Here is a 19,507-nt window from a genome sequence, read left to right on the forward strand (position 1 = left end):
TGCCAGCGATAACCCAGATAGGTCATCATCTCAACCAACACAGCAGGTGATCCTGAGGCACCAATGGCCGTCGTGTGGCGCACGACCTGCCTCGTGGGTTCCATCTGAAAACAAAGATGTTTTCATAGGAGTCAAATGACAATGTGGATAATGTTCAAATACTACTCTAAAGAATAACTAGGGCTTATCCAACTTCGGGGTGAACATGGTCACGGGATCCTAGTGTTAGAGTTAGTAAAATCGTTTAACCCGAGTAGGAGAGAGTTCAGAGTCCCAGAGTAAGGATCGAGGAGTAAAAGATCCTAATACCACCCAGATGGCGACGTGGGCCCGTAAGGCAAACAGCCATGTTAGTAAAAGTTTTTCAATGACTAGACTCGACTTCGGCCAAGGAGTGTGGAAGGGGGATTCCTACAGGCAGTCGGCTCAGATACCAACTTGTGACGCCCCCGATTTGACCGTACACTAATCATACACGCAAACGTGTACGATCAAGATCAGGGACTCACGGGAAGATATCACAACACAACTCTACAAATAAAATAAGTCATACAAGCATCATATTACAAGCCAGGGGCCTCGAAGGCTCGAATACAAGAGCTCGATCATAGACGAGTCAGCGGAAGCAACAATATCTGAGTATAGACATAAGTTAAACAAGTTTGTCTTAAGAAGGCTAGCACAAACTGGGATACAGATCGAAAGAGGCGCATGCCTCCTGCCTGGGATCCTCCTAACTACTCCTGGTCGTCGTCAGCGGGCAGCACGTAGTAGTAGGCACCTCCGGTGTAGTAGGAGTCGTCGTCGAAGGTGGCGTCTGGCTCCTGGGCTCCAACATCTGGATGCGATAACCAGGTAGAAGGGATAGGGGGAAGAGAGGGAGAAAGCAACCGTGAGTACTCATCCAAAGTACTCGCAAGCAAGGAGCTACACTACATATGCATGGGTAAATGTGTAAAGGACCATATCGATGGACTGAACTGCAGAAAGCCGGAATAAGAGGGGGATAGCTAGTCCTTTCGAAGACTACGCTTCTGGCAGCCTCCGTCTTGCACTATGTAGAAGAGAGTAGACTGAAGTCCTCCAAGTATCATCGCATAGCATAATCCTAACCGATGATCCTCCCCTCGTCGCCCTGTGAGAGAGCGATCACCGGTTGTCTCTGGCACTTGGAAGGGTGTGTTTTATTAAGTATCCGGTTCTAGTTGTCATAAGGTCAAGGTACAACTCCAAGTCGTCCTGTTACCGAAGATCACGGCTATTCGAATAGATTAACTTCCCTGCAGGGGTGCACCACATATCCCAACACGCTCGATCCCATTTGGCCGAACACACTTTCCTGGGTCATGCCCGGCCTCGGAAGATCAACACGTCGCAGCCCTACCTAGGCACAACAGAGAGGTCAGCACGCCGGTCTAGATCCTATGGCGCAGGGGTCTGGGCCCATCGCCCATTGCACACCTTCACGTTGCGTACGCGGCCGGAGAGAAGACCTAGCAACCTCCATTACAAAGGAAGTTGCGTTACGCGGTTCAACCCGGCGCGCGCCGCTCAGTCGCTGACGTCACGAAGGGTTCGGCTGATACCACGACATCGAGTGCCCATAACTGTCCCCGCGTAGATGGTTAGTGCGTATAGGCCAGTAGCCAGACTCAGATCAAATACCAAGATCTCGTTAAGCGTGTTATGTATCCGCGAACGCCGACCAGGGCCAGGCCCACCTCTCTCCTAGGTGGTCTCAACCTGCCCTGTCGCTTCGCCACAAAGATCCACACAGAGGGCCGTCGGGAAAGTATGTCCTTCCAGCCCCCAATTCGTGAATCAACTGCGGGTACTCCCCGAGCCAACCCGACTTTGGTCATCACATGTATCATGTATAAAGTATATAGTATATACCCGTGATCACCTCCCGAGTGATCACGGCCCGATAGTATAGCATGGCAGACGGACAAGAATGTAGGGCCACTGATGATAAACTAGCATCCTATACTAAGCATTAGGATTGCAGGTAAAGGTAACAACAATAGTAGCAAGGACAGGCTATGCATCAGGATAGGATGAATGGAAAGCAGTAACATGCTACACTACTCTAATGCAATAAGTAGAGAGAAGAGTAGGCGATATCTGGTGATCAAGGGGGGGGGCTTGCCTGGTTGCTCTGGCAAGAGAGAGGGGTCGTCAACTCCGTAGTCGTACTGGGTAGCAGCGGTGTCGGTCTCGGTGTCTAGCGAGAGAAGAGGGGGAAGAAACAATAAATATAATGCAAACAAATGCATGACGATGCATGACATGACAAAGCGTGGTGCTAGGTGTGCCCTAACGCGGTACGAGGGGGTACCGGTGAAGGGGGGGAAACATCCGGGAAGTATCCCCGGCGTTTCGCGTTTTCGGGCAGAGGAGCCGGAGGGGGAAAGTTACGAGTTTGATAGGTTAGGGAGGTGTGGCGGACGAATGGGTTGCGTATCCGGAATCGTCTCGTTGTTCTGAGCAACTTTCATGTAGAAAGTATTTTCATCTGAGCTACGGTTTATTTTATATTAATTTTAAAAGATTTAAATCATTTTCTAAAATTATCAGATTATTCTAATTTGAAATAAATGTGAATTGCTAGGCGCACCCAGCTCTAGGTACACATAAGTGTACCAGAGGGGCTGCCATGTGGGTCCAAGGGGTCCCAGTTGACCAGTCAAATTTTGACTGGTCAACAGAGGGTGGGGCCCCCTTGTCATACACCGTTTTACTAACCTAACAGATTAAAAGACTATAGGTTATTAGGTTAACTAACACAGGTTAATTAAGTTAATTAGCTAACTAATCAGGTTTAATTAAGTTAATTATTTAGATAATTAATTAATTAATTTTATTATTATTATTTTATATTTTATATTTATTTATTTTTAATAAAACGTTCTGGGCAGGGGCTCACTTGTCATAGGCCCCAGGGGCCTTTGCGGGTGTGCGGGTTACGGGCGCAACCCGAACAGGCGGGGGTGCTGGGCGCTGCGGGGGCCCGATCCAGGAGAGGGCTGAGCGGGCGCGGGGTACGGGCGCTCAGTGCCCGGGCGCGGCTTGGCGTGGCGCGGCACGGTGGTGATGGCGCTGGGCGGTGGCGTGTAGCGGCAGCGTCGGCGCTGCAGGCAGTCGGGTCAGAGAGGGGGGCGAAGGCGCGGGCGGTAGCAGGCGGGGCCGGCGGAGTAGAGGCCGTGGGCGAGAGGTGGGGCTCACGGCGACGGGCGCGGCAGACGCGAGCCCGTCCGGAGCTCGGGCGCGGGGCGTACGGGGAAAGGGGGGCGTGCGGCGCGAGCGCCCGCGGGGTGCGGCCAAGGAGGCGGGGCCAAGCACTCCCAGGCGAAGCGGAGACGACGGCTACGGGCGTGGCCAGCGGACGGCCGGAGCGCGACGCGCGTGTGCGCGTGCGGGGCAAGGCAGAGTGCGGGCGAGGCGCGCGCGAACTCGAGCCCGGTTCGGCGCGAGCGAGCGCGATGAGCGCGCACAACGTGAGCCAGAGCGGGACGGGCAGAGAGAGGAGGCCGAGGGCCTCACCGGGAGTCTGTAGGGACTAGGGCAGCGGGGGTTGAGGTGAAGAGATGGGGACGGTGCGGCGAAGAGGATGCAGGCCGGCGGAGAGGAGGAAGTAGGCCGGCGGAGAAGCTCCGGGCGCCGGCGTCAACGTACAGGGGCGAGGGGATCGGCAATCCTCCCGATCCAGATCCAATCGAGGGGGGAAGTGGGGGGAGTGGGGTTGGGCTCTAGGGTTCGGTCAGGGGGTGGGGGGGTTAAGTGGTGCGGGGGGGGGGGCGATTGGGCCAGTGAGCTGGCCGGCTGGGCCGTTGGCCCAGTTGGCCAGGGGGCTTTTTTTGTATTTTAGTTTTCTATTCTTTTATGTATTTTATTTCTTTTCTGTTTTATTTTGTTCCTCATTGTATTTTAGTTTTGTGAAGTACAAAATGATCCCTAAATTGGTAATAGGAATTATACCACTGCCACAATTAACTTGGTACCTAAATATGTTAGTTTGTAATTGTTTATCATTTTAAAAGCATTTAAATAATTGTTTTTGCTACTGTTTTAGTTTATTTAGTGCATTTAAGTATTTTATTAAGAGATGATTTCTTCACCAGCATTTATTTTGGATTATTTGACACAATAGGAACAATTTAGTTTTGACTTTTGAAAACTTTAATTGTTTTGACTTTAATTCAAATTTGAATTTGGTTCGGTTCCGAGCTAACACGAGATTATCAACAATAATCATGGTGACATGGCGTCATTACCAGAGGGTTACTGTAGCTTGATTAACCGGGCGTCACTGTTCTCGTGCAGGTTACGTCCATCACCACGCCGCACGAGCTCTGGGCTGCTCTGGCGAACATGTTTTCGTCGCAGTCCCGATCACGGATCAACAACATCCGGATCGCCCTCTCCAACACGCAGAAGGGAACCCAGACGGTGGAGGCCTACTTCGCCCACATGCGCTCACTGGCAGATGAGCTCGCCGCAGCTGGAAAGCCCTTGGATGATGATGAGCTAATCTCCTAGCCCCGGCGCCCTGGACTGGTACTCCCAGCCGCTCGTGTCTGCTCTTGACGCGCGCCTTGCTTCTAAACCGGTAACCCTCGATGATCTCTTTGCCCAGATGAGTAATTTCGATCAGAGGGTTGCCCTCTTCCACGGCACCAACTCAGGCGGGGGATTCAAGTCCTCTGCAAACGCTGCTGTTCGTGGCCGCGGTGGTGTATCCTCTCGCTATCGGGGACCAGCGCGCGCCAAGGGCAGGCAGCAAGGTGGAAACAGCGGCAACAACAACTCATCTCGCAACGACGGCGGCCGCCCCTTCAACACCAACACCAGGGGCCGGCGCAACTCCACCTCCAAATCACGGCCTGACGCTTTGCGCTGCCAGATTTGTGGCAAACTGGGGCACACGGCGCGGGACTGTTGGTATCGCTTTGATGAAAATGGTGAGTCCTCTCAAGATGAGAAAGTTGCTGCCGCAGCAGATGGTTCCTACGGCATCGACACAAACTGGTATGTGGATAGTGGTGCCACTAACCACATCACCGGTGAGCTGGAAAAGGTAACCATGCGCGAGAAGTACAGGGGCCAGGACCAAATCCATACTGCTGCAAACGGAGAAGGTATGAGGATTTGTCACGTTGGTCATTCAGTTATTAAAACCCCCACTCGCAAAATTCATCTAAGAAAAATCTTGCATGTTCCTAGTGCCTCGAAAAGCCTTCTCTCTGTTCATCGTATTGCTCTTGATAATCATGTCTTTCTTGAATTTCACCCCTTCTTCTTTTTGATGAAGGACCAGGTCACGAAGAAAATCCTATTTCGAGGTAGATGTGTTCGAGGGCTTTACCCGTTGATTCCGGAGATTAGAAGGTTCAATAAACAAGCATATGGTGTCACCAAAATTTCTTCAACTCGGTGGCACGGATCGATTAGGACATGCTTCTTTTTCTTTAGTAGAACGAGTGCTTAGGAAAAATAAGCTCCCATATGTTGGTGAGCGTAGTTGTGAAACAATTTGTGATTCATGTTAGCGTGCTAAAAGTCATCAGTTACCTTATCCTATATCCACTAGTGTTTCTACCAAGCCATTGCAACTTATATTTTCTGATGTTTGGGGTCCTGCCCCCACCTCTGTTGGTAGACATTCATACTATGTTAGTTTTATCGATGACTATAGCAAATACACGTGGATTTATCTTCTTAAGAAACGATCCGATGTGTTCCAAGTGTTTCACAACTTTCAAGCACTCGTTGAACGCAAGTTCGATTCCAAAATCATTGCCCTCCAATCTGATTGGGGTGGTGAATACCGCAACTTGAATTCCTTTTTTCAACAAATAGGAATATCTCACCATGTTTCATGCCCTCATGCTCATCAGCAAAACGGGTCAGCTGAACGCAAGCACAGACATGTTGTAGAAGTTGGTCTTGCTCTTCTTGCAGGCACATCTATGCCTTTAAAATTCTGGGATGAAGCGTTTCTTGTTGCAGTTCATATTATTAATATGCTTCCCAGTCGTGTCATTAATAATGAAACTCCGATAGAGCGACTTTTTCATATCAAACCAGACTACACGTCTCTTCGTGTGTTTGGATGTGCTTGCTGGCCAAATCTTAGACCCTACAACAATAGGAAACTTATGTTTCGCTCCACCCAGTGCGTTTTTCTTGGCTATAGCCCTCAACACAAAGGTGTAAAATGCTTAGATGTACCCACTGGTCGCATTTATATCTCTAGAGACGTGGTGTTCGACGAAACAAAATTTCCTTTTGCCCATCTCGATCCAAATGCCGGAGCCCTACTTCAGAAGGAAATCCTCCTTCTACCACTCACCGGTATTGATCATGGGGGGCATGATAATTGTAATGATCAACTGCTGACTAATCCTCGTACTAATGATGTCTCTGAAGTTTGTGGTGCAACAGAAAAAAAAGCGATGAAATTGATGCAGAAATTGCCCAAAGTGGTCCTTATTTCATGTGTCCGGGGCTGGGAGATAGATCGGGCGCAATCCAAGGCGAATCTGCCTCGGGATCGGCGTCAGGCCCGCCTGGCTGCTCCCCTGCGAAATCTGCAGCAAGATCTGCCCCGGGATCGGGGCCATATCAGGCGCCCCGCGACAGCGACAGCGATCCGCCTCGCATCGTCCCGCGCGAATCCGGTGATGCCACGCGGAGCCCTGTCACGGAGCCGGCACACACGCGGTTCCCGGGCGAACCGCTCATCTACACGCGGCGCACTGCACGCGCGGCCCCCGGCGCTGGATCCTGCGAGGATTCGGACAGGCCCACCTCATCATTGTTGCGTGATGGGGCTGCTGGACCGCCAGGATTTTCTGCACCGCCTGGGTCGTCTTCGCCTTCACCAGTGGCCACAAAAGATCCGTCTCATCCTGTATGGTCCGACACGGGATCAGCTGAGACTGTTGTTCCTGGATGTTCTACACCAGATGCTTCTGCTGAACCGGCCACACCTCCACGGACAAGGCTTCAAAGGGGGGTAACTCAACCTAAGAATTACAAAACTATAGCTAAATTTGGACTGGCTTGCAGCACAGGTGAACCACATGATCTTACAGAAGCTCTCAGTGACTCGCGGTGGAAACATGCCATGGAAGAAGAATACATGGCTCTTCAGAAAAATAAGACATGGCATCTTGTTCCTCTTCGTCAAGGTAAAAACTTGATTGACTGTAAATGGGTTTACAGGATTAAGAGAAAATCCGATGGAAGTATTGATCGCTATAAAGCTAGACTCGTTGCAAAAGGCTTTAAGCAAAGGTACGGCATAGATTATGAGGATACTTTCAGTCCAGTTGTAAAGGCTGCCACTATTCGTCTTGTCTTGTCTATTGCCGTATCTAGGGGTTGGAGCCTGAGACAGCTAGATGTACAGAACGCGTTCCTTCATGGTGTTCTGGAAGAGGAAGTGTTCATGAGACAACCTCCTGGGTTTGAACATAAGAAAAGACTGTTCCATGTGTGCAAACTTGATAAAGCATTGTATGGACTAAAGCAAGCTCCTAGGGCATGGTATTCCCGTTTAAGCACAAAGCTTCAAGCACTCGGTTTTGTTCCTTCCAAGTCTGATACTTCATTGTTTATTTACAACAAGTCAAACACTTCTGTATTTGTGCTTATCTATGTTGATGATATTATTATCACAAGTTCATCCGATGAAGCAATATCAGGACTGCTAAAAGATTTAAAGTCTGAATTTTCTCTGAAGGATCTTGGAGACTTGCACTTTTTCCGTGGAATTGAAGTAAAGAGAAGTGGTGATGATCTTCATCTCTGTCAAGAAAAATATGCATCAGATTTAGTTGCAAGAGTTGGTTTGCAGAACTGTAAGTCGTCTCCAACTCCTCTATCTAGTTCAGAAAAGCTTTCTCTCACAGAAGGGACACTCTTGGATCAAGAGGACAGCAGCAAGTACAGGAGTATGGTTGGCGCACTTCAATACCTGACTCTGACCAGGCCAGATATTTCTTTTGCTATCAATAAAGTATGCCAGTTTCTTCATGCACCCACCACTGCTCATTGGACAGCTGCCAGGCGCATTATTAGATATGTCAAAGATACTGTTAGTGTTGGATTGACACTCACTAAGTCATCATCAACTCTTGTAAGTGCTTTTTCTGATTCAGACTGGGCAGATTGTCTTGATGACAGGCGATCCACAAGTGGTTTTGCAGTATTCTTTGGTCCAAATCTCATTTCATGGTGTGCAAAGAAACAGGCAACTGTATCAAGGTCAAGTACAGAGGCAGAGTACAAAGCACTGGCAAATGCAACAGCTGAAATTATTTGGGTTCAGTCTATGTTAAAAGAACTTGGTATTTCATCACGTCAAGCTCCGTGCTTATGGTGTGATAACCTTGGTGCTACCTATCTCTCTGCCAACCCAGTTTTCCATGCAAGAACTAAGCACATTGAAATAGATTTCCACTTTGTCAGAGAAAGAGTTGCTGCCAAGAAGTTGGAAATTCGCTTCATTCACTCCAAGGATCAAGTTGCAGCTGGTTTTACCAAGGCATTGCCCACAAGAAATTTTGAAGAGTTCAAGCGTAATCTCAACTTAGGAAAGTTGTGATTAAGGGAGGATGTTAAACAACATATTGTCACGTCATATGTGTTGACATGTGCCATATAACTTCGGCAAGGGGTTAGCTCAAGTAGAGATAGATAGAAATCGGTTTAAGCATTGTTACCTCCTAATTCTTTCTTCTCTTCCAAGATGTAAACCTCCTGTACCGAACTCCCTTTGTACGCAATCAGGGTTTAGCCCCTGCTCTATATAAACACGCAGGCTCGGCCTCAACAGGCACGACGCTTCATAGAAAGTTTACACTAACCAATAAAGAAGCACCTCAATTACGTAATTCCGAGTAGGGGAGGTCGACTAAGAACAGTACAAATATTATATACACAGATCCTTAATTGTCAGAGCTTAGTTGCAGTAGCGAACATCTCTAGTGCGTGTACCAAGTTTAGTATGACATTTCTCTTACATTGTTAGTCCGTCTCCACGTATTTTTAGCTGGTATTGTAAATGTGGTGCCTTAAAAAGAAAAGGGAAAAGGAACATACAGAGACTGTCAAATATCGATTGGTTGTGTTGGATTTCCATTAAACCAAACTGAAACGAACTTCCATCTCCGTTACAGCCATAAATGGCCTCTTATATCCAGAATAGCAAAGTAGTGTGCTGCAAAGCTACAAAAATTTATATCAAATTAAACATCAAGCCCGAGACAATTTTTGAGCCCATAACTATATGTTCTAGAGATCACTGCAATTTTTAAAATCATAGATTGTTGAATCATTTCTAACTAAATGGTCAAGAATCACCAAAAAAGTTCATTCGCTAACTATTGTAGTTGCAAAATCAATTTACTATCAACCTTCAGAAGTAACTAATCAGCCAATGAGTATGAAGACTTCCATAGCTAACGAATATAAACATACAATTAGTTGCACGAAGATAAGTATAATGCCCCCTAAACCTCTCCACTCCTTGGCCAGACGCCAGAACACACAACACGAGGCTTATCATGCTGATTGTGTCCGAAACAAAGATCAACCACACTGGGAAAAAAACTTCACGAACCTCAAGATTTCTCACTTCTTAAACCCATTGAAACAAAACACAAGGAAATTAATCACAAGAAGAGATTTATTTACCTTCCCAGTGAGTTAGGACCTGACCAAGGTATGTAGATCCTCATCATAAGAACATCTTACGTGTACAATCTTGTTGTATGTAACTACAAAAACAAGAATTCTGCCTGTCAGTGGCCATTTAGCACATCCAAATAAAAAAAGTATGAACCATGGTCTTGGGGACGTATGAGGGGTCTCACACCACTCGATTAGCTTAGCCTCATAGCTGCAACCACCCACCAGGACCATCGAAACCACACACACCTCATAAATGATTCGACATAAACACATCAAAATACGAAGGAGAATTAGCTGAGGTAGTGTGATAAGTTTGTTCGACCAATTCAATCACTCCAAAAATTACCCAAACACTCGACCGCTAATCCTCCCCCGGTTTTACCTTCTCAAATGTTTGATTTTTTCATAGTAGTTTGGTATTTTCTCTCAGGTGGGTAATGCGCCATCCTTTAATGATTAATCATCAGCCACCTAGAAACGATCAGCAGAAAAACAAAATCAAAGTTAAATAAAAATGTAATTACATGCAGCCAGTAGCGACGTACTATATATGTCACTCCAATGGTATTTTGCATGTGCCCCATGCAACATCATGTAGGACATGAGCAACAAAAGAGATCAAATAACAACAGCGTGTATTAAGTATTAACCACAAATCATGAAATCAGTATTAGATGACCAAAATTTCCCAAGCTCGGGAAAGAATGTTCTTTGCCAAAACCTTACCATATCTTATTCCTCTCTCTTTTTCTCAGACCTGCACACCGCAAATTTAGAGGAATTTAGAGAATAGAAAAGAAAGCTTGATGAGAGGGAGGAGTGAGCAGACATATGGGAAACGAGCACTTGCACTGCTAACACTGAGGCTCAGGGAGACGTGAGGCGCCACATCTGGTCAGTAACCATGACCACCTAAGTTTCGAACACCATGTCAGCTTAGTCTGCTCTAATACCGTGACCAATTTTCTTGGGCCAGTTAACGTATTCTTAAAATACCATCACCGTGCACGGACCCGGAGGAAACTGCACCCATCTCCAGCAGCCATACAACAGCTACAGCCACGCGACATCAACGATGAGGAGGCCGCCAGCGCATCAAGGACATGGCTGCTCTCGAACTTGAAAGCTCTTCAGTTGCCTCTCTCTCGAATTCCTCTGTCTTTTGTCTTTTCCCATATATTAGACGGGGTTGAGAAGACAAAGAAAGAAAGCTCCTCAAATTATCCGTCTCTCTCTGATTCCTCTCTCCTTTCCCCAAAATTTAGACGTGGTTGAGAAGTTAAAGAAATTAACTTTGTGAAGTATTTATATATGATGAGGGGAGAAAAAATTAGGAAAGAAAATTAGAGAAACTTAAATGAATGTTTCCTCTACAACTTCCATGATGAAATTCCTACAGAATGCCAGAAGTTCATCTTTTTGAATTCTGTTGAGGACACACGCCCATGCCGTGGACCACCGTCTCGTCAGCACTGCCGCCTGCTGCGGCTGCTGCCCGCGTTTGCCAACACTGCCGCCTGCTACGGCTGCTGCTCCCCTCGTCCCGTCAACGACGACGAAGAGGCATCCCCGACAGTAGGGACGTGTGGCTGCGTACCTCCCACTCCAGATCGGGAATCTGGGAGGAAGCGAGGAGAGGAGACGATGCCGAAGAGGCATCCCCGACATGTGGCCACGTACCTCCCGCTCCAGATCGAGAATCTGGGACGAAGCGAGGAGAGGAGGGGTGGGGGTAGAGAGGGGATGCGCTGGAAGCCATGGGCTCAGGGGATGTAGCGGCCAGCAAGAGGGTGCAGAAGGAGGTGGAGATGAGTGGCCGGAGAGGCCATGGCGGCAGCGAGGGAGAGGGCGCGCCGGACGAAGTGGAAGGGAGAGGAGTAGCAGCGCTGTTTTTGACCCCATCCGGCTTAGGTTTTCACTCATTGCTAGCGTCCATCTCACACGTAGAATTGAAGGTCGAACGAGTGATTTCCTGGTCATGGACGTAACAAAGGCCACCAGTCATCTACCCCAAAGCAGTAATGCTCGATTGCTCAGTAGTGAAGGATGCGTCCAGTTCCAGCCCATCATTATGTTGACTAGAAGACTATAACTGTTTTGAATTGATTATGTTCCAAATTATGTGAAACGCGCGAAATCAAAATACTCACAGTAACCAAACAGTGACAAGGAAGAGCATCTCTACTCCTAATCTCTACTCTTAATGAAGCAGTTGGTGAATATTCTACGCGGTTTATTTTCGTTGTTTTTTTTCGTCATTCTCCCACCTTCGTTTTATTTTCGTCATCCTCACACCTCCGTTAACTCGCTACCCTCCTGCGAAAAAAACGGTGCCAAAAAAACCCTACGATCGATCTCTCATACCCACAGCAGATCGTTCTCCGCCGCCTAACCAGCCCTACGCACTCGCGATCCACCCCTTCGCCCCGGCCGCGACCGATCCATCCCTGTGCCGCGGCAGATCCTAACCCCGGGGCTTCCTCCGCCACCATCTGGTTCCCTCCGCTCCCATCTGCCGCCTCTGTCGAGATCGGAGACCTCCGACTTCTGGGCTGCTGCCGCCGTTGCCGCGGAACCCCGGGACAAGGCAGGGTGTGGTCGCGTTGCGGGCAGCGAGAAGCGGCGCACGGCCGTGCCCTGCATCTGGTTCCCCTCCGCTCCCCTCGATCCCCTTCATCGCCTCCAACGTACAATCTCGCCGCCGTGGGATCGCCGCCGAGCCGAGGTATGAGATTGCCTCCATCGCGTTCCTTCCCTGGCCACGCCCCTCCCAATTTCTTCCCCTAACCTAGCTATGATTCTCACCCGCCGTCGCTTCCCTGCTGCTACCCCGCCACCCGATGCCCTCCACGAACACCATCACCATGATGGCGGAAGGAAGAGCAAGAGGGGGTCGTCGAGGCTGGGTGCCGCCGTGAGGATGCTGGAGCCCATGCACGGTGATGGTATTGTGGCGGAAGAAGGTCATCTTCCTGGGGAGCCACGCGATGGCCGCCGTCTCCACCCACGGCCGTGCCAACAAGACAGGTACGCCGCCGCGCCCTCGACATATTCCCTACTCCTGTGCACATATGGTCAAGCCTGTATGGCTCTTGCCCCATACGGCCTTGGCAGATCTCGCTGAGATGGACTCCGCTAGAAATTCCTCTATGAATTTGGAACATATAAAGGGGATTTAACTTTTAAGAAGCATAGAACGTTGTGCTATTATGCATTGCCGTGATTTGGTCTGGGTGAAGTAATATATTGGGATCTTTGTGGAGGAGATTATATTGCTTCTTCTTATATTGGAACAATTGAGAGGAGCAAGGTTAGTAATATCAACACCTGACCACGCACTAGGCTGTGGCGAGAGTTTGTGTATATCTCTTTGGTGTCAACCTCATGTGCGTGCTAGCCACGTTCTGCCGCTGCGGGCACCCTATTTGCCTTGGTATGATCGATGGAAGCACTTGGGTGATGTTCTGGTGATAAAAATGCTGAAGGTTCGTGATTTCTTACCAGGTTATATGCGGTTCTTACCCAGCTGGCATGGTGATGATTTCTTCTCTTTGCTTTTCAGTTATTATACTGGCCGATACATATATCTATTGGGATGTTGTTTTGCTATCAATTGGGATCCTGGGTTTAGGGTCTTTTCATGCTTGGTAAAAATGTCTAAACTGTTTGAACCATTTAGGCATTAACAGTTCAGGAGAATAATGATTCTTTCAGTTTTCTATTTCTTCACGAATTCACTGTCTGTTAACAGTTCAGGAGAAAGCCGTAAACAAATTACTTAGTTTTTAACCCAGCTGACATGTTCCTACTTTATATAATGAAGTATAGTTATAAAGAAGGAGATTTCACAGACCATTTCAGTCGTAGATATAGCAACTATGTTGAATTGGTATCCCAGTGTTATATGTTAGAGAAAGTGGAAGAAAAGAAAGAAATATAAATACACTAACTTACAAATCGTGTCACCAAATCGAGTGCAAGATGTTAGCGTTGGTTACTATATATTAATGAGCCATACATGTGTGTAGCATACTTATACATTTTTCTGTTTCCTTCCAGGATAAAGGCAAGTGTTCTATTTGTGCATTGTGACGGCAATTTTCTTGGATAACAGACGAAGCGAGATCGGAGGAGTACACGGGTGGGATGACAGATGATAAACTTGATACGGGTGTGTTGTTGACTGTCATCCAACCGACGTGCCCAGACAGGCTACATATTGGCATGATGGACTTCTATGGTAAAAGGACATTATGCAACATGTAAATGTGACTTCTTCATCTCTGTTGTCCTTGATGACATGTTTATCTTGCCTGATAGAGAGAACGACAGTGATTATTTTGTTCTTCCCTCGCTTGTATTGCAGGGTTTGCTTCGGAACATAATTCAGTGTCTGCTGATGTACTGGAAAAAAAAGCATATTTGTTCTTCTTGCTTGTCACCAAGCAGGTATTCTTACGTGGCTCCAATCAAATCACCGATGTATGGATTCACTTAAATCACTTGTATTATCTGTAGGAGGCTGTAATTAACCATATAAAGTTCTTGCTGATTATAAAATGTATGCTTCTTTTTACTACAATATAAAACATGTATTTTTCTCGGTTATTTGTGGGGCACCATCTACAAGTGTATGCAAACATGTTAATGAACTCAAGTTAATTGATGTGGACTCAAGTGTCCTGATAGAAGGAACTAACTCTCCAAATTAGGTAAAGAACATGGCTGGTCATCTGTTTGCAAAATGTTTGCAAAATTTGAGTTGTTGCATGCTACTTGCGTGTATGAAAGAGTTAATGCAATTCACAATATGTTAATACTCCATTTTCGAGTACAGATAACCATTTCGCGGGCATGCCTAACCGTGCCTAGGACAATATCTGAAACTTACTGGTAATATGCCTAACTATGTGCCAAACTAACATGATAACATGTTCTACTTATATAGTTTTGTTTTTCATTTGGGCTGTGTGGATCCTATATTTGAGGCTTTAAGTTTCAGCTACGTAAAAATAACACTAAATTTTTTCTTTATATTTTGTTAATTTGCCTTTCTGCGATTTCTTAATAGTTGTTGAGAATTCTTTCTTACACACTTCACACTTTTCAGGGAAACAAAGACTTAAGTGATGTTACTCATGTTATAGTAGATGAAGTACATGAACGCACTATTTTGGTATGTACTTGCTCGTGTATGTTTTTTCTTTATGTGCTACAAAATGTCTTGTTTCTCCCTATATGATAGATGAAGCACATGGTTAATCCTGATTTGCCCCTTTCAGAGCAACTTTTTGCTGATTGTTCTTAAGAGTCTTGTTGAAAACGCTCTAATCAACCAGGAAGAAAGCTGAAAGTGATTCTCATGTAGTGTCCATTCTCTTATATATTATTGCAAAGACTTATGACTTGAATCAGAAATTTTGATTTCTGTTGTAATTTCGTAAGTAGTTAAACGGGAGACTTTTGTTGTAAATTGGCCAGATAAAAAAACGGTTTTGCTAATTTACAGTCGAGTGATTTACAATTCTTTTCATTCAAATTTTTGGCCGTTTGATCTCTTGCTTAGATCCGCGTTGGGAGCTGGCTTTTCCTTGTGATTTTTTTCTCTCTGTTACTGGGTGCGCTTTTGTTTCCCAGCTAGCCCGTTACTGCCCATCCCTTGGGCCCTGGCTCTCTCTTTATCTTCTTTTTTTAATTTTGATTCTTGTCCTTTCGCATTTCTTGGCCAGAGTTGAAGCTGAGAAAGGGAGCCGATTCTTGGCGATTTCCTCGTCATCCATGGTGATTCCGATCTCCTCCTCCTCTTCAGCTTGATTTCCGTTCCAGTGTCGTGTGATTTCAGTTGGTTATCCTGGTCTTCTCCCTTTCCCCCTTGAATTTCGTCTAGATCTTTTGGTTTGATTTGATTCCCCTTGTATTTGATTTAGATGTAGGTGTATGTTAGTCGTAGAGGTGGATTTTCCTGGCGACTTTTTTGCAGTTACAGTGGTAATAGCATGGATGTAGCGGTGGATCCGATTCCCCTGTTGGTTTTCTTTCTTCTAGCATGGGCGTTGGATTCTGCTGGCCTTTTTTGCTGTTAGATGCAGGGGTGTGTGTTTGTAGGTAGTAGTTGCATCTAAGTTACATCAATAACTGTTCAATTTCAGTGGAATTTCCTCTCAAATCAGAGTAGTGACACTGCAATTTCCAGAGTTAACCACAGTGCAATAATACTTCATGCATACTAATAAAGCAATCATGTCTTCTCAAAATAACATGGCCAAAGAAATTTATCCCTACAAAATCATAGTCTGGCTATGCTTTATCTTCATCACACAAAATATTTAAATCATGCACAACCTTGATGACAAGCCAAACAATTGTTTCATACTTTTGATATTCTCAAACTTTTGTAATCTTCACGCAATACATGAGCGTGAGCCATGGACATAGCACTATAGGTGGAATAGAATGGTGGTTGTGGAGAAGACAAAAAGGAGAAGATAGTCTCACATCAACTAGGCGTATCAACGGCTATGGAGATGCCCATCAATAGATATCAATGTGAGTGAGTAGGGATTGCCATGCAACGGATGCACTAGAGCTATAAGTGTGAAATCTCAAAAAAAAACTAAGTGGATGTGCATTCAACTCGCTTTCTCACGAAGACCTGGGGCATTTTGAGGAAGCCCATCATTGAAATATACAAGCCAAGTTCTACAATGTAAAATTCCCACTAGCATATGAAAGTGATAACATAGGAGACTCTCTATCATGAAGGTCATAGTGCTACTTTGAAGCACAAGTGTGGTAAAAGGATAGTAACATTGCCCCTTTTCTCTTTTTCTCCCATTTTTCTTTTTTTCTTTTTTTATTTGGGACTTTTGCTTTTTTTATGGCCTCTTTTTTTTCGTTCAGAGTCTCATCTCGACTTGTGGGGGAATCATAGTCTCCATCATCCTTTCCTCACTTGGGACAATGCTCTAATAATAATGATCATCATACTTTTATTTACTTACAACTCAAAAATTGCAACTCGATACTAGAACAAAATATGACTCTATGTGAATGCCTCCGGCGGTGTACCGAGATGTGCAATGAATCAAAAGTGACATGTATGAAAGAATTATAAAGGTGACTTTGCCACAAATACAATGTCAACTACATGATCATGCAAAGCAATATGACAATGATGTAACGTATCATAACAAACGGTAACAAACGGAACGGTGGTAAGTTGCATGGCAATATATCTCGGAATGGCTATGGAAATGCCATAATAGGTAGGTATGGTGACTGTTTTGAGGAAGGTACATGGTGGGTGTATGATACCGATGAAAGGTGCGCGATATTAGAGAGGCTAGCAATGGTGGAAGGGTGAGAGTGCGTATAATCTATGGACTCAACATTAGTCATAAAGAACCCACATACTTATTGCAAAAATCTATTAGTTATTAAAACGAAGTATTACACACATGCTACTAGGGGGATAGATTGGTAGGAAAAGATCATCGCTCGTCCCCGACCGCCACTCATAAGGAAGACAATCAAAAAATAGATCATGCTCCGACTTCATCACATAACGGTTCACCATACGTGCATGCTACGGGAATCACAAACTTTAAAATAAGTATCTCTCAAATTCACAACTACTTACTAGAATGACTCTAATATCACCATCCTTATATCTCAAAACAATCATCAAGTATCAAACTTCTCATAGTATTCAATGCATTTTATATGAAAGTTTTTATTATACCCATCTTGGATACTTGTCATATTAGGACTAATTTCATAACCAAAGCAAATTACCATGCTGTTCTTAAAGACTCAAAAATAATATAAGTGAAGCATGAGAGATCAACGTGGACGGGGAGCGGCAAGCAGGAGCTGGCGAGGCGCGTGGCCAGCGCGCGGCGAGCACGCGCTCGTCCTTCTGTCCGGGGAGGAAGACGACAGCGAGGCTGCGGTGGTGGGTTGGGCCTAGCTGGGCCGGTCCTGTTGGGCCACCAGGTAAGCACCAGGTAAGTGTTTTCTTATTTCCTTCTGTTTTTTTTCTAAAAGAAATGTTAAAAAATTTCCATAAATGCTGAAAATAATTGTGGCATCTAGATATAATATTCCAGAGGCCCTCACCAATTCCCAACATTTTTGGAGCCATTAAAATATTTATATAATTTAAACAGCTCCAAATCAAATATTTATGCATTGATTCAAAAATCCAAAATGTGTAGCAAAAATGTGCATCACCTCTGGTTGTTGTTCCCAACATTATCCAAAGAGCATGAACATTTTTTAAGAGCATTTTGGGTTCATTGAAAATCCATTTTAAAGTTGAACCTATTTGAATTTGCTTTGATGCTAGGGTTTGAAACATCCACATTTTCAATATCATTTGAAATTTAAACATGATGCACAAAGCAAGCCTAGGATCATACCAGAACTAGAGATGTGACACAAATGTCGGCCTAGGAGTTGAACCATCTCCTATATCTATCTCTTCTAATGGATCGGCCGATGTAAAACCTTGTCCTAATTTATCCATATCATCTAACTCTTCTATGGACTCATACATATCGTTCTCATTGGACCAATATTCTACAAGTCGCTTTTGTAACCACTCTGAGTTAGGATCCATTTAAACATATCATACCTTGGAGCCGATTGCATTCAGTCGGCTTTAAAGAGACGGGCACGAAACCATTCTTGGTTGCGCTGAGAAAATCGAATTCTTACAAATCACGTCCCGTCAAGCAAGTAGCATTTGGGTGTTGCCAATCCACCGATGCCTCGGCCAAAGCAACACAGGCCGAGTTATCCGCATGAATGACTTCTACTTCATCATCAACCCACTGGATCAAAAACTGGTGCATAGTGGATGGCACGCACTGGTTTGCATGAACCCAATCACGGCCTAGTATGGCATTGTAGTTACCTTGCACCTCAGCGACAAAGAATGCGGTAGCCAAATTTTTACTTCCCACCGTGAGCTCCACATACATCACACCTTTGGCTTCAGTTTTCTCTTTGCCTTTAAATCCATTGAGCACCATGTTGGTCTTTATCAACTCTTCATCATGCAGCCCCAATTTTTTGAAGACCGAATACGGCATAAGATTCACCACAGCACCACCATCAACAAGCATCCGAGTGAGCGATGATCCATTGATATGACCTCTGAGATACAACGGTTTCAGATGCGTTACTGGGTCTTTTGGCTTCTCGAATATTGCATTTTTAGGGCCAAAATCCAGCTGAGCCACCTCCCCTTCCTCATTGACAGCACGAAACTCAGCAGGTAAGTAATATACCATATTGATATCCATACCTTCATGAACCGGCATAGACTCATAGTCCAACATATCATCCTCTTCTTCAAGTGCATCCACCGATTCTGAAATTTGTCCAAGTGAAGGAGAAGTAAGAAGTGTCGCAGACGATGTAATAGCTGTCGCATCGTCCTCCTTTGGTGGCGTAGGTGCTACTGTGATAGGTGTAGAAGCAACTGCATCTTGTATTTGCTTAGGCCTCCACACTTGTTTTGTAGGCACCATGGGCCGAGTGTCATTGAACAACTTATCCCTTTGCTTCTCGGCTTCTTGTTCTGTCATCTCTTGACTCCTTAACCTCTGTAATTTCCTCTTTCGTGTTTTTGTCAGCCCTGGAGGCACCACTTTGGCTGAGTGTATTTAGGGTCTCTCATCTTTACTTGGCTGGTGTTTCCTTCAAGGTCATTAGCCGAGTGCTTTCGCGCGATAGCAAGTATCAGCTCAGTCGGATTACTATGCATAATCGGCTGTTGTATGGTAAATGTTTCGGTGCCCAA

The sequence above is a fragment of the Triticum urartu genome, chromosome 2, assembly GCF_003073215.2.
Source record: "Triticum urartu cultivar G1812 chromosome 2, Tu2.1, whole genome shotgun sequence".
Lineage (NCBI taxonomy): Eukaryota > Viridiplantae > Streptophyta > Magnoliopsida > Poales > Poaceae > Triticum > Triticum urartu.